Raw genomic sequence first — 17,007 nt, 5'->3', positions numbered from 1 at the left:
ACTGAAGTACTGATAGCGAGTCGGAGAAGATGATACAGTTTGAAATACGATTCTTTTCTATATGTTGCAGAGCAAGGTCTATTGCTCTGATTTCGGCTGTAAAAATTGATGCTCCATTTGGTAAGCGAACTTGCGTTGTGTGATTTCCACAAACAAAGGCTGCAGCAGCCTTTTCCTCATCCTTTGATCCATCAGTGTAAATTCTGGTGTAGTTTTTAAATTCGGTGAGGAGTTCATGGTAAGAGTTGTGGAAGATAGAAGGGTTTGTTTCGGATTTTTTTCCATCGTGTAGCGTAAAACGTACTTTTGGTTGTTTAATTAGCCAGGGTGGTGTTTCGGAGATGGATGTTTTCTGAATTTTTGAAAGATCTATATTTGTAGTGTCAAGGCTGGATGATATTCTAATGCCAAAGGAAGGTATGGCGTTTGGTTTATTTTCGTATAAAGTTTTGTATTTGGGTTGAAAAACAGCCGAAAAAGCAGGATTCAGAGGGTTTGATTTTAATTTGAGAGCATACTGTGCTGAAAGCATTTCTCTACGATGCGATAACGGTGGTTCATTCGCCTCAGCTAGAAGGCTTTCACACGGGGATGTTTTAAATGCTCCCAGAGCCAGTCTTATTCCCTGATGATGAATTGGATCAAGCATTTTAAGATACGATTTTCTGGCAGAACCATACACAACGCAACCATAGTCTAGTTTGGAGCGAATAAACGTTCTATATAAATTCAGGATGACTTTTCTATCAGCACCCCAGTCAGTGTGTGCTACTACTTTAAGTAGGTCAAGTGCTTTTAAGCATTTGGCTTTCAAGTGTTTTAGGTGTGGAATAAAGGTCAGTTTTCTGTCAAAGATAATACCCAAAAATTTTGTTTCCTCAACAACTGGAATAGGTGTTCCGTCCAGCGTGAGTTTAGGTTCATCGTGGTGTCGTCGTAATTGACAGAAATGCATACATACAGTTTTTGATTTCGAGAATTTGAAACCGTTCGTACTAGACCAATTTTGAATCTTGTTGATATTTTGCTGTAGTTGTCTTTCAATTGTATGCATGTGCTTTGACCGATAACATATGAGAAAATCATCAACATATAGTGAGCAATCCACACCAGGAGTCAAACACTTGGTGATGTTATTAATTTTGATATTGAAAAGTGTCACAGATAAAATACTGCCCTGGGGCACACCCATCTCTTGCTCGTGCAAATCTGAGAGAGTACAGCCCACTCGTACCTTGAATTCTCTGTCGGAGAGGAAGTTGGATATGAAAGAGGGCAGACGGCCTTTTAGACCTAGATCGTGCAGGTCTTTTAGTATCCCGTACTTCCATGTTGTGTCATAGGCCTTTTCTAAATCAAAGAAAACCGCTACTAAATGTTCTTTCTTGATAAATGCATCGCGAATGAATGTTTCTAGTCTAACCAGATGATCGTTGGTGCTCCGTCCATAACGAAAGCCACTTTGGAAAGGAGATATTAAATTGTTAGTTTCCAGGTACCATACAAGCCGAGAATTGATCATTCGTTCCATTGTTTTGCACATGCAGCTTGTGAGTGCAATAGGTCGATAGTTGGTAGGATCTTCACTATCTTTACCGGGTTTGGGAACTGGTATTACTGTTGCTTCTTTCCATATTTTAGGTAGGTTACCAGTAATCCATAAATCATTGAAGAGTTTTAAAAGAGATGTTAAAGATGATTCTGGAAGATGTTTTAAAAACTGGTAATGTATTTTGTCAGGCCCAGCGGAAGTATCATGGGCCTTGTCTAAAGCCTCCATAAGTTCTGATAGTGAAAACAGCTGGTTGTAGCTTTCCGAGTTGTTGGATGTGAATTTTAAACGTGACTTTTCTTTTTGAGTTTTCAATTTTTGGAAGGCTTCGGAATAATTAGATGATGACGAATTTTTAGAGAATGTATCAGCAAGAACATTTGCTATGTCACGTTTTGAGCTAAGATTGTTATTGTTCACTTTTAGATGTCGGAAAGAACTGTGTTTTCTCTTTCCGTTTATTTTTCGGATCGTGTCCCAAACTTTCTTAATTGAGGAACGAGAGTTTAAAGAGGAAACATATTTCATCCATGATGCTCGTTTACTTTCTTTGATTGTGCGGCGAGCTTTGGCCCGGAGAATACGATATTTACTTAAATTCTCGGGCGTCGGATGATTGTTAAATTTTTTCAAGGCTTCTCGGCGTTGCCGTATGGCTTCCTTACATTCCTTAGTGAGCCAAGGTTTTAGGGTTCTTTTACAGTTTGCTGAGGACTTGGGGATAGATTCTTCTGCAATGTCGGTTAAAATAGATGTAAAATGCTGAATGGGGTCGTTAACATTGAAAACTGTATCCTCATTCAGCCTGGTTTTACAGAGTGTTTCGAATTTGGCCCAGTCGGCCTTCTTTAAATTCCATTGTGGAATTACTTCATCAATTGTAGAGTTATGATTTACAAGGGAGATTGGGAAGTGATCGCTGCTGTGAAGGTCATCAGCGACCTTCCATTCATAGTCCAAAAGCAGCGAAGGAGAACAAATTGTCAAATCGATGCATGTGTATGTACCCGTGCCTGGGTGTAAGTATGTAGGTGTTTTGGTATTATATAGACACAGATCGTGTCTAGAAATAAAGTCTTCAACTTTGTGACCTCTGTCACTTACATGATTCGATCCCCATAAAATGTTATGGGCATTAAAATCCCCGAGTAAAACAAAGGGTGCGGGAAGCTGTTGAACAAGATTATCGAGTTCGTTTGGTACTAGGTTAGTGTTTGGTGGTAAATAAATAGAGCAAAATGTAATCACTCGATGTAGAGTGACGCTTACAGCAATGGCTTGTAAATTGGTGTTTAAAGTAATCAAACTATGAGGAGCTCTGTTGTTCACAATAACAGAAACTCCTCCTGATGCCCTGTCAACATTTGGAGAGCAGGTGTTAAACAGGGAGTAGTTTTTAAATGTGATATTGTCTGTATCTTTCAAGAAGGTTTCTTGAAGGCATAGTACCGCAGGATCATGTTCGTTTAAAAGCAGGAGAATATCATTGTAATTTGCTTTAAGTCCTCGACAATTCCATTGTATGATAGTGTTTTTCATTATAAATTTAAATTAAAGATTGTGGAGCTAGGTTAGACCTTTCGCAGACGGAATTTGTTTTGTTATTTCTCTGGAGGAAGTACGGGGGTGAATTTTTTGTTTGTAGGTTTGGATTTCCCTTGGGCGCATGGAGCAGATTCTTCTGCATCCATGCTCTCGATGTCTCCAAACCTGTTATAAAGTTTGATGGGGTCATCTGACCCCTTTTGTTGCCTGTTTCCGTGAGATTTTTTACTCTTTGGTGATTTAGGTTGTTGGGTATTATTAAATGTAGTCTGAGTAGATGCCGTGTTTTTCTGTGCTTGGTAATGGGGGGTGTTTGAATTTGGTGTTGAATCGGGTGCTTCTGTTTGTGTTTGAGCGTCCTTCGTTGTTTTAGGATTGCTCTTCACTACAGTGGAGAAGGATGGGCCAGGATGGGCTGTTTTGGCCTGTACAATTTTTCTGGCTTCTGGATAGGGAATATTATTTGTGTATTTTACCCTCTGAATTTCCTTCTCCTGTTTCCAGGTATCGCAATCCTTGGAATTTGCGTGGTGCTCTTTTCCGCAGTTGACACAATGCGGAGTTGCTCTACAATCAGATTCCTGATGAGCATTGTCTCCGCATCGGCCACATATTTGGCTCTTGGAGCAGCGGTCTTCGTGATGGCCGTATTTTTGACACTTATAACACCGAAGGGGGTTGGGAATGTAAATCTCTACCTTTACTTGCAAAAAGCCAACTTTCACCACTTTGGGTACAGTTGGCCTGTTGAAGGTGAGTACAATGGTGTTGGTGTCCTGCAGATTGTTATTACGTTTAATACGTATTCGTCGGACTGCAGTGACACCTTCATCTTTCATTCCTTCGATGATGTCAGCGTCGGTGACTCCAGCCAAGTCACGGCAGCGAATCACGCCTTTGGACGTATTCAGTGTGGTGTGAGCGAATGAGGTTACTGGGATATCAAAGAACGTTTTCATTTTCCTGATATTGTCTGATTGACCTCGTCGCTCACACTCAATAAGAAGACAACCCGATTTCAACTTTTTAACACTTTTAGGTGTGCCAATCGATCCTGTGATAGTCTTTTCGATGACAAATGGAGATAGTGCGGCAAGCGGTTTCGTGGCATCTTTTGACTGTATGACCATGAAGCGTGGAAATGACTCCACACTACATGGTTCATCGTCAGACTCTGATAAGGGTTTCGATCTTTTATTTTGATTTTTTTTGGAATTATCCATGATGGCTAGATTAAAAATTCAGCACCCGTGCTCCCCACCCACCAAGGAGCCCAACAAGGGGACACTTTTCAAGTGTCAGGGATACACAGATGCCATACTCAGTTGATAAAATTACCTTTGAATGACCCTGAAGTCGCCAATTTCTAAGGTCGGTAAAATTACCCCCCGATTGACCCGTTAAGCCACCGCCTTCTAGGAAGCCTTCTAAGACTTGGAAAAGTGAAATATAAAGGAAAAGAATAAAGGGGCAACGGTGGTATCAAGAGAGATACAAGGAGAGAGAGAAAGAAGGTGAGAAAGTTAATAAAGACCTCCTAGGGCTCGGCGTGACCAGCCGATTTGTCGGAACCGGGCCCATCCCGACCACCCGTCTAAGAGAAGTAGAGGCCAAAGTAGTGTGTTGCAGGGAACTGCTCAACTACCAGGATCCTTTCCTCCCCCGACACGGGACGCAACCCACGGCAAACAGGTTGCCTCTACTTAGTCGCCTTTTACGACACGTAGCGAGGCACGTCGGGCCAATTCTACAACCCCGGACCCGCAGGGGGTCGATATAAAAGAACAAATGGTTGAAATTAAAAATGGTAAGATGGTAACGGTGCAAAATAAAGCTTCCCGATCAACGGGAGATGTAAAAAAGATGAATAGTATTAAAATGGGATGGTATATATATTGCATAAAACTGCACAAGGTGATAGCATAAAAGTCAGAGTTTAGATTGATTGATTGATTGATTGTTTGTTTTTAACGGCGCATCAGCACTTTTAGGCTATTTAGCGCCAAACAAAGTGTTATTTGTATAATCTTTTAAAACTTATAAAAGGTCCTATATCGACCAGAGATATAAAAAATGAAATGGTTGAAATTAAAAACGGTAAGATGGTAACGGTGCAAAATAAAGCTTCCCGATCAACAGGAGATGTAAAAAAGATGAATAGTTATTAAAATGGGACGGTATATATATTGCATAAAACTGCACAAGGTGATAGCATAAAAGTCAGAGTCTAGAGTAAATATTTACAGCTTTCATGAACTCTATAATACGAGTGATGTTTATATTATCAAAAAGTTCTTTCATGTCATGCACAATGTAATAACGATCGCGTGTAGGTTGTAGGTCAAAGCACTCTATCATAAAGTGCTTGACAGTGAATGGTTCATTGCAAGAAACGCACTCTGGTGGGTCTTCACCTTTTAGTATGTGGGTGTGGGTGATATAAGTATGACCAATTCGGATTCTTGCAATGACTACCTCCTCCCTACGAATGGTTCTGTAGGAAGGAGTCCATTCTCCTAGAGTTGGTTTGATTGCGTGAAGTTTGTTATTTACAGCATCATTCCATGATGCCTGCCACTTCAGACGTAAGAACTTTCTGATACAAGTTTTCAAATCAGTATATGGTATTTTAAAATCAGTTGGTTCTTGAGAAAGGGCCATTTTAGCAGCGCGATCTGCTTTTTCGTTACCTTTAATACCAATGTGGCTAGGTAACCAACAGTATATTATATTGTGGGAGACACTCAGCTCGGTATTTTTTACGAGTATGTTTTTCAATAATGGGTTCCCCAGTTTTCTATTGTGTAGTGACTGGAGTACTGATAGCGAGTCGGAGAAGATGATACAGTTTAAAATACGGTTCTTTTCTATATGTTGCAGAGCAAGGTCTATTGCTGTGATTTCGGCTGTAAAAATTGATGCTCCATTTGGTAAGCGAACTTGCGTTGTGTGATTTCCACAAACAAAGGCTGCAGCAGCCTTTTCCTCATCCTTTGATCCATCAGTGTAAATTCTGGTGTAGTTTTTAAATTCGGTGAGGAGTTCATGGTATGAGTTGTGGAAGATAGAATGGTTTGTTTCAGATTTTTTTCCATCGTGTAGCGTAAAACGTACTTTTGGTTGTTTAATTAGCCTGGGTGGTGTTTCGGAGATGGATGTTTCCTGAATTTTTGAAAGATCTATATTTGTAGTGTCAAGGCTGGATGATATTCTAATGCCAAAGGAAGGTATGGCGTTTGGTTTATTTTCGTATAAAGTTTTGTATTTGGGTTGAAAAACAGCCGAAAAAGCAGGATTCAGAGGGTTTGATTTTAATTTCAGAGCATACTGTGCGGAAAGCATTTCTCTACGATGCGATAACGATAGTTCATTCGCCTCAGCTAGAAGGCTTTCACACGGGGATGTTTTAAATGCTCCCAGAGCCAGTCTTATTCCCTGATGACGAATTGGATCAAGCATTTTAAGATACGATTTTCTGGCAGAACCATACACAACGCAACCATAGTCTAGTTTGGAGCGAATAAACGTTCTGTATAAATTTAGGATGACTTTTCTATCAGTACCCCAGTCAGTGTGAGCTACTACTTTAAGTAGATTAAGTTCTTTTAAGCATTTAGCTTTTAAGTTCTTTAGGTGTGGAATAAAGGTCAGTTTTCTGTCAAAGATTATACCTAAAAATTTGGTTTCCTCAACAACTGGAATAGGTGTTCCATCCAGCGTGAGGTTCGGTTCATCATGATGTTTTCGTAACTGACAGAAATGCATGCATACCGTTTTTGATTTCGAGAATTTGAAACCGTTTGCATTGGCCCAATTTTGAATTTTGTTTATATTTTGCAGCAGTTGTCTTTCAATTGTATGCATGTGCTTTGACCGATAACATATTAGAAAATCATCAACATATAAGGAGCAATCCACACCAGGAGTCAAACACTTGGTGATGCTATTAATTTTGATGTTAAAGAGCGTCACAGATAAAATACTGCCCTGGGGCACACCCATCTCTTGCTCGTGCAGATCTGAGAGGGTAGAGCCCACTCGTACTTTGAATTCTCTGTCGGAGAGAAAGTTGGATATGAAAGAGGGCAGACGGCCTTTTAGACCTAGATCGTGCAGGTCATTTAGTATCCCGTACTTCCATGTCGTGTCATAGGCCTTTTCTAAATCAATGAAAACCGCTACTAAGTGTTCTTTCTTGATAAATGCATCTCGAATAAATGTTTCTATTCTAACCAGATGATCGTTGGTGCTCCGGCCATATCGAAAGCCACTTTGGAAAGGAGATATTAAATTATTAGTTTCCAAGTACCAGACAAGCCGAGAATTGATCATTCGTTCCATTGTTTTGCACACACAGCTTGTGAGTGCAATTGGTCGATAGCTGTTAGGATCTGCGCTCTCTTTACCGGGTTTGGGAACTGGTATTACTGTTGCCTCTTTCCAGATTTTAGGTACATTACCAGTAATCCATAAATTGTTGAAAATTTCTAGAAGGGCTGTTAATGAAGGTTCTGGGAGGTGTTTCAAAAACTGGTAATGTATTTCGTCAGGCCCAGTGCATGTATCGTGGGCCTTATTCAGAGATTCCCTCAGCTCATACATTGTAAACGGTTGATTATAACTTTCTGAGTTATTCGATGTGAATTTCAACCGTGTCTTTTCTTTGTGAGTTTTTAATCTTCTGAATGCTTCTGAGTAATTAGAGGATGAGGAATTTTTTGAGAAGCTATCAGCAAGTATGTTAACAATGGCATGTTTGGAATTGATATTCTTGTTGTTTACTTTGAGATGTCGAAAGGAATTGTATTTCCTATTTCCATTGATTTTGCGGATCGTGTCCCAAACTTTCTTTATAGAGGAACGAGAGTTTAGAGTTGAAACATTTTTTCCATGATGTTCTTTTACTTTGTTTAATCGTGCGGCGAGCATTGGCCCGAACAATACGGTACTTAGTTAAATTTTCGGGTGTTGGACGATTATTAAAATTTTTCAGTGCTTCTCGGCGTTGTCTAATGGCCTCTTTACATTCTTTTGTGAACCATGGTTTTGAGAGTTTTTTACCGTTTGGTGAGGACTTGGGAATGGATTCTTCTGCATTGTCGATTAAAAAAGAAGTAAAATATTGAAAAGGGTTATTGTCGTTTAAGACAGTATCCCTATTAAGTCTAGTTGTACAAAGTGTTTCAAATTTGGCCCAGTCGGCCTTCTTTAAATTCCAATGTGGAACTGCTTCGTCAATTGTTGATTGATTGATTGATTGATTGTTTGTTTTTTAACGGCGCATCAGCACTTTTAGGCTATTTAGCGCCAAACAAAGTGTTACTTGTATAATCTTTTAAAACTTATAAAAGGTTCTATATCGACCAGCGATATAAAAGAACAAATGGTTGAAATTAAAAACGGTAAGATGGTAACGGTGCAAAATAAAGCTTCCCGATCAACGGGAGATGTAAAAAAGATGAATAGGTATTAAAATGGGACGGTATGTATATTGCATAAAACTGCACAAGGTGATAGCATAAAAGTCAGAGTTTAGAGTAAATATTTGCGGCTTTCAAGAACTCGATAATAGGAGTGATGTTTATATTATCAAAAAGTTCTTTCATGTCATGCACAACGTAATAACGATCGCGTGTAGGTTGTAGGTCAAAGCACTCTATCATAAAGTGCTTGACAGTGAATGGTTCATTGCAAGAAACGCACTCTGGTGGGTCTTCACCTTTTAGTATATGGGTGTGGGTGATATAAGTATGACCAATTCGGATTCTTGCAATGACTACCTCCTCCCTACGAATGGTTCTGTAGGAAGGAGTCCATTCTCCTAGAGTTGGTTTGATTGCATGAAGTTTGTTATTTACAGCATCATTCCATGATGCCTGCCACTTCTGACGTAAGAACTTTCTGATACAAGGTTTAAAATCAGTATATGGTATTTTAAAATCAGATGGTTCTTGAGAAAGGGCCATTTTAGCAGCGCGATCTGCTTTTTCGTTACCTTTAATACCAATGTGGCTAGGTAACCAACAGTATATTATATTGTGGGAGACACTCAGCTCGGTATTTTTTACGAGTATGTTTTTCAATAATGGGTTCTCCAGTTTTCTATTGTGTAGTGACTGGAGTACTGATAGCGAGTCGGAGAAGATGATACTGTTTAAAATACGGTTCTTTTCTATATGTTGCAGAGCAAGGTCTATTGCTCTGATTTCGGCTGTAAAAATTGATGCTCCATTTGGTAAGCGAACTTGCGTTGTGTGATTTCCACAAACAAAGGCTGCAGCAGCCTTTTCCTCATCCTTTGATCCATCAGTGTAAATTCTGGTGTAGTTTTTAAATTCGGTGAGGAGTTCATGGTAAGAGTTGTGGAAGATAGAAGGGTTTGTTTCCGATTTTTTTCCATCGTGTAGCGTAAAACGTACTTTTGGTTGTTTAATTAGCCAGGGTGGTGTTTCGGAGATGGATGTTTTCTGAATTTTTGAAAGATCTATATTTGTAGTGTCAAGGCTGCATGATAATCTAATGCCAAAGGAAGGTATGGCGTTTGGTTTATTTTCGTATAAAGTTTTGTATTTGGGTTGAAAAACAGCCGAAAAAGCAGGATTCAGAGGGTTTGATTTTAATTTGAGAGCATACTGTGCGGAAAGCATCTCTCTACGATGCGATAACGGTGGTTCATTCGCCTCAGCTAGAAGGCTTTCACACGGGGATGTTTTAAATGCTCCCAGAGCCAGTCTTATTCCCTGATGATGAATTGGATCAAGCATTTTAAGATACGATTTCCTGGCAGAACCATACACAACGCAACCATAGTCTAGTTTGGAGCGAATAAACGTTCTGTATAAATTTAGGATGACTTTTCTATCAGCACCCCAGTCAGTGTGCGCTACTACTTTAAGTAGGTTAAGTGCTTTTAAGCATTTAGCTTTTAAGTTCTTTAGGTGTGGAATAAAGGTCAGTTTTCTGTCAAAGATTATACCTAAAAATTTGGTTTCCTCAACAACTGGAATAGGTGTTCCATCCAGTGTGAGGTTCGGTTCATCGTGATGTTTTCGTAACTGACAGAAATGCATGCATACCGTTTTTGATTTCGAGAATTTGAAACCGTTTGCATTGGCCCAATTTTGAATTTTGTTTATATTTTGCTGCAGTTGTCTTTCAATTGTATGCATGTGCTTTGACCGATAACATATTAGAAAATCATCAACGTATAACGAGCAATCCACACCAGGAGTCAAACACTTGGTGATGCTATTAATTTTGATGTTAAAGAGCGCCACAGATAAAATACTGCCCTGGGGCACACCCATCTCTTGTTCGTGCAGATCTGAGAGGGTAGAGCCCACTCGTACTTTGAATTCTCTGTCGGAGAGAAAGCTGGATATGAAAGAGGGCAGACGGCCTTTTAGACCTAGATCGTTCAGGTCATTTAGTATCCCGTACTTCCATGTCGTGTCATAGGCCTTTTCTAAATCAAAGAAAACCGCTACTAAATGTTCTTTCTTAATAAATGCATCGCGAATGAATGTTTCTAGTCTAACCAGATGATCATTGGTGCTCCGGCCATATCGAAAGCCACTTTGGAAAGGAGATATTAAATTGTTAGTTTCCAAATACCAGACAAGCCGAGAATTGATCATTCGTTCCATTGTTTTGCACACACAGCTTGTGAGTGCAATTGGTCGATAGCTGTTGGGGTCTTCGCTATCTTTACCGGGTTTGGGGACTGGTATTACAGTTGCTTCTTTCCAGATTTTTGGTACATTACCAGTAATCCATAAATCATTGAAGAGTTTCAAAAGAGATGTTAATGATGATTCTGGAAGGTGTTTCAGAAACTGGTAATGTATCTCGTCAGGCCCAGCGGATGTATCATGTATCAATTGTAACGTTGGTATTGTTAAGAGAGATTGGAAAGTGATCACTGCTGTGAAGGTCATCAGCGACCTTCCATTCATAGTCCAAAAGCAGCGATGGGGTACAAATTGTCAAATAAATACACGTGTATGTACCCGTTCCTGGGTGTAAATATGTCGGTGATTTGGTATTATATAGACACAAATCGTGTCTGGAAATGAAGTCTTCTATTTTGTGACCTCTGTCACTTATGTGATTTGAACCCCATAAAATGTTATGGGCATTAAAATCACCGAGTAGAATAAAGGGTGCGGGGAGTTGTTGAACAAGGTCGTCTAATTCATTTGTTACTAAATTGGTGTTTGGTGGTATGTAGATAGAACAAAAGGTAATCACCCGATGCAGAGTGACGCTCACAGCAGTGGCTTGTAAATTTGTGTTTAGAGGGATGACGCTATGAGGGGCTCTGTTGTTCACAATAACAGAGACTCCTCCTGAGGCTCTGTCAACATTATGAGAGTAGTTGTTAAACAGGGAGTAGTTTTTAAGTGTGATGTTATCTGTATCTTTCAAAAATGTTTCCTGAAGACATAGTACTGCAGGATCACGTTCGTTTAAGAGCAAAAGAATATCATTGTAGTTGGCTTTAAGTCCTCTACAGTTCCATTGTATGATGGTGTTCTTCATTACAAGTTTATATTGAAGATTCTGGAGCTAGGTTAGACCTTTCGCGGAGGCAATGTCTTTGGTTATTTATCTGGAGGAAGTACGGGGGTGAATTTTTTGTTGTTAGGTCTGGAGCCACCTTGAGGACATGGAGCAGATTCTTCTGCATCCATATCCTCAAAGTCTCCAAACCTATTGTGCAGTTTTATTGGGTCATCAGACTCTTTTTGCTGCCTATTTGCTGTCGACTTTTTCTTACTGTTTGGTGATTTTGATGGTGGAGGATTGTTGAACGTTGTTTGCGTCGATGTTGAGTTTTTTGGGGGTTTGTAATGCGATATGTTCGAGACGGAAGGGGATTCAGGTGGGTCTGTTTGGGTTTGGGCGTCTTTCGTTGCTTTTTGATTGCTCTTTACTATGGTTGAGAAGGATGGGCCGGGGAGTGATGTTAAAGTTTGTACAAGCTTCCTGGCCTCTGGATACGGGATGTTGGATGTGTATTTGATCCTTTGGATTTCCTTCTCCTGTTTCCATATATCGCAATCTTTTGAATTTGCATGGTGTTCCTTGCCGCAGTTGACGCAATGCGGAGTGGCTTTGCACTCGGATTCCCGATGAGAAGGGTCTCCACATCGTCCACATACTTGGTTTCTGGAACAGCGGTCTTCATGATGACCGTATTTTTGACATTTGTAGCATCGGAGGGGATTTGGTATGTATACCTCAACCCTAACTTGTAAGAACCCAACTTTGACAACTTTAGGTACCGTTGGTCTGTTGAAGGTGAGTATAATGGTGTTGGTGTCTTGCAGATCGCTGTTTCGTTTGATACGAATCCTACGAACTGCAGTGACACCTTCACTTTTCATCCCCTCTACGATGTCTTTGTCGCTGACTCCAGCCAAGTCACGGCAACGAATGACGCCTTTTGATGTATTTAGAGATGTGTGTGCGAAACAAGTCACTGGGATGTCATGAAATACCTTAATTTTTTGAATGTTCTCAGTGTGTGCTTTACGTTCGCACTCCACAAGCAGACCACCTGATTTAATTTTTTTAACGCTTTTTGGTTTGCCGACTAATCCAAGTATAGTCTTTTCGATTATAAATGGCGATAGTGCGGCTAGGGGTTTGGTTTCATCTTTTGATTTGATGACCATGAAGCGAGGAAACGATTCCACACTACATGGTTCATCATCTGAGTCAGTTCCCGTTTTGGTACGCTTATTTTGATTGTTTTGATTTTCCATTTTGGCTTGAATAAAAATTCAGCACCCGTGCTCCCCACCCATCAAGGAGCCCAACAAGGGCACACTTTTCAAGTGTCAGGGATACACAGATGCCATACTCAGTTGATAAAATTACCTTTGATTGACCCTGAAGTCACCAATTTCTAAGGTCGGGAAAATTATCCCCTGATTGACCCGTTAAGCTACCGCCTTCAAGGAAGTCTTCTAAGACTTGGAAAAGGGAAAGATAAAGGAAGAGAATTTAGGGGCAACGGTGGTATCAAGAGAGATACACGGAGACAGATAAAGAAGGTGAGAGAGTAAATAAAGACCTCCTAGGGCTCGGCGTGACCAGCCGATTTGTCGGAACCGGGCCCATCCCGACCACCCGTCTAAGAGAAGTAGAGGCCAAAGTAGTGTGTTGCAGTGAAAGCCTCTGCTCAACTACCAGGATCCTTTCCTCCTCCGACACGGGACGCACCCCACGGCAAACAGATTGCCTCTACTTAGTCGCCTTTTACGACACGTAGCGAGGCACGTCGGGCCAATTCTACAACCCCGGACCCGCAGGGGGCTATCTGGGCGGAGTTATGTGTGTATTAATAATGTTGTGTAATGATGAATCTGTTGTTAGGTATTTAGTTTGGAATACGGCATACATTCCGTTACTTTGTTCCTTGTAGTGTATTTTTGTTTATATAATCAAGCCTAAAGTAGAATAAGAAAATGAGATATAATAAAAAGGTTACTGCATTTATATGGGAAAATATGAACTCGTTTGTCTGATGGATATACTGCACTCCCAAGGTCGTGCAGTGTCCATCAGAAAAACTTGTTCATATTTTCCAATACAAATGCAGTAACCTATAATTACTATCACATTTCAAGTAAATTACTTTCAATAGACTACATACGTACAAGATTTGGTGATGTATATACATGGCTAAATTATATATTAAAAGAAATCAGAAGATAAGGATTATGCACTGTAATTTTGATTTCATACAAAAAATATACAGTTGCAAACGTTTACATATATCTGTTCAAAAATACAAGGACATAAATCTCACCAAAAATTGTTCATAGCTGCTAGCAGTCTTGCATGAAAACCAGAAAAGATTCATGATGTCTTTGGACCATTGTAATTAAACCTCATTTTCCTTTTGTTTGGCAACCTTGAAAAGATTGATTGATTGATTTTTAACGGCGCATCAGGTCTGTTAGGCTATTTAGCGCCAAACAAACCAATTCGGATTCTTGCAATGACTATCTCCTCCCTACGAATGGTTCTGTACGAAGGAGTCCATTCTCCTAGAGTTGGCTTGATTGCTTGATTGATTGATTTTTAACGGCGCATCAGCACTGTTAGGCTATTTAGCGCCAAACAAAGTGTTATATGTATAATCTTTTAAAACTTATAAAAGGTCCAATATCGACCAGCGATATAAAAGAACAAATGGTTGAAATTAAAAATGGTAAGATGGTAACGGTGCAAAATAAAGCTTCCCGATCAACGGGAGATGTAAAAAAGATGAATAGTATTAAAATGGGATGGTATATATATTGCATAAAACTGCACAAGGTGATAGCATAAAAGTCAGAGTTTAGATTGATTGATTGATTGATTGTTTGTTTTTAACGGCGCATCAGCACTTTTAGGCTATTTAGCGCCAAACAAAGTGTTATTTGTATAATCTTTTAAAACTTATAAAAGGTCCTATATCGACCAGAGATATAAAAAATGAAATGGTTGAAATTAAAAACGGTAAGATGGTAACGGTGCAAAATAAAGCTTCCCGATCAACAGGAGATGTAAAAAAGATGAATAGTTATTAAAATGGGACGGTATATATATTGCATAAAACTGCACAAGGTGATAGCATAAAAGTCAGAGTCTAGAGTAAATATTTACAGCTTTCATGAACTCTATAATACGAGTGATGTTTATATTATCAAAAAGTTCTTTCATGTCATGCACAATGTAATAACGATCGCGTGTAGGTTGTAGGTCAAAGCACTCTATCATAAAGTGCTTGACAGTGAATGGTTCATTGCAAGAAACGCACTCTGGTGGGTCTTCACCTTTTAGTATGTGGGTGTGGGTGATATAAGTATGACCAATTCGGATTCTTGCAATGACTACCTCCTCCCTACGAATGGTTCTGTAGGAAGGAGTCCATTCTCCTAGAGTTGGTTTGATTGATTGATTGATTGTTTGTTTTTTAACGGCGCATCAGCACTTTTAGGCTATTTAGCGCCAAACAAAGTGTTACTTGTATAATCTTTTAAAACTTATAAAAGGTTCTATATCGACCAGCGATATAAAAGAACAAATGGTTGAAATTAAAAACGGTAAGATTGTAACGGTGCAAAATAAAGCTTCCCGATCAACGGGAGATGTAAAAAAGATGAATAGGTATTAAAATGGGACGGTATATATATTGCTTAAAACTGCACAAGGTGATAGCATAAAAGTCAGAGTTTTGAGTAAATATTTACGGCTTTCAAGAACTCGATAATACGAGTGATGTTTATATTATCAAAAAGTTCTTTCATGTCATGCACAACGTAATAACGATCGCGCGTAGGTTGTAGGTCAAAGCACTCTATCATAAAGTGCTTGACAGTGAATGGTTCATTGCAAGAAACGCACTCTGGTGGGTCTTCACCTTTTAGTATGTGGGTGTGGGTGATATAAGTATGACCAATTCGGATTCTTGCAATGACTACCTCCTCCCTACGAATGCTTCTGTAGGAAGGAGTCCATTCTCCTAGAGTTGGTTTGATTGCATGAAGTTTGTTATTTACAGCATCATTCCATGATGCCTGCCACTTCTGACGTAAGAACTTTCTGATACAAGGTTTAAAATCAGTATATGGTATTTTAAAATCAGATGGTTCTTGAGAAAGGGCCATTTTAGCAGCGCGATCTGCTTTTTCGTTACCTTTAATACCAATGTGGCTAGGTAACCAACAGTATATTATATTGTGGGAGACACTCAGCTCGGTATTTTTTACGAGTATGTTTTTCAATAATGGATTCTCCAGTTTTCTATTGTGTAGTGACTGGAGTACTGATAGCGAGTCGGAGAAGATTATACAGTTTAAAATACGGTTCTTTTCTATATGTTGCAGAGCAAGGTCTATTGCTGTGATTTCGGCTGTAAAAATTGATGCTCCATTTGGTAAGCGAACTTGCGTTGTGTGATTTCCACATACAAAGGCTGCAGCAGCCTTTTCCTCATCCTTTGATCCATCAGTGTAAATTCTGGTGTAGTTTTTAAATTCGGTGAGGAGTTCATGGTAAGAGTTGTGGAAGATAGAAGGGTTTGTTTCGGATTTTTTTCCATCGTGTAGCGTAAAACGTACTTTTGGTTGTTTAATTAGCCAGGGTGGTGTTTCGGAGATGAATGTTTTCTGAATTTTTGAAAGATCTACACTTGTAGCGTCAAGGCTGGATGATATTCTAATGGCAAAGGAAGGTATGGCGTTTGGTTTATTTTCGTATAAAGTTTTGTATTTGGGTTGAAAAACAGCCGAAAAAGCAGGATTCAGAGGGTTTGATTTTAATTTCAGAGCATACTGTGCGGAAAGCATTTCTCTACGATGCGATAACGGTGGTTCATTCGCCTCAGCTAGAAGGCCCCCACACGGTGATGTTTTAAACGCTCCCAGAGCCAGTCTCACTCCCTGATGATGAATTGGATCAAGCATTTTAAGATACGATTTTCTGGCTGAACCATACACAACGCAACCATAGTCCAGTTTGGAGCGAATAAACGTTCTGTATAAATTTAGGATGACTTTTCTATCAGCACCCCAGTCAGTGTGCACTACTACTTTAAGTAGGTTAAGTGCTTTTAAGTATTTAGCTTTTAAGTTCTTTAGGTGTGGAATAAAGGTCAGTTTTCTGTCAAAGATTATACCTAAAAATTTGGTTTCCTCAACAACTGGAATAGGTGTTCCATCCAGCGTGAGGTTCGGTTCATCGTGATGTTTTCGTAGTTGACAGAAATGCATGCATACCGTTTTTGATTTCGAGAATTTGAAACCGTTTGCACTGGCCCAATTTTGAATTTTGTTTATATTTTGCTGCAGTTGTCTTTCAATTGTATGCATGTGCTTTGACCGATAACATATTAGAAAATCATCAACGTATAA

The 17,007-nt window shown here is 39.5% G+C and overlaps 1 pseudogene; it reads right to left on the bottom strand.

The window, feature by feature from the left end:
• LOC149778314 (uncharacterized) overlaps positions 1-17,007 on the bottom strand; it is a 146,944-nt pseudogene that overhangs the window by 88,980 nt on the left and 40,957 nt on the right.

This window comes from Sinohyriopsis cumingii, chromosome 17 (assembly GCF_028554795.1).
Source record: "Sinohyriopsis cumingii isolate HCF-2022 chromosome 17, ASM2855479v2, whole genome shotgun sequence".
In the NCBI taxonomy this organism is placed as follows: Eukaryota; Metazoa; Mollusca; class Bivalvia; order Unionida; family Unionidae; genus Sinohyriopsis; species Sinohyriopsis cumingii.
The sequence above is the reverse complement of the archived record's forward strand: the minus strand, read 5'-3'. Positions and strand labels throughout refer to the sequence as shown.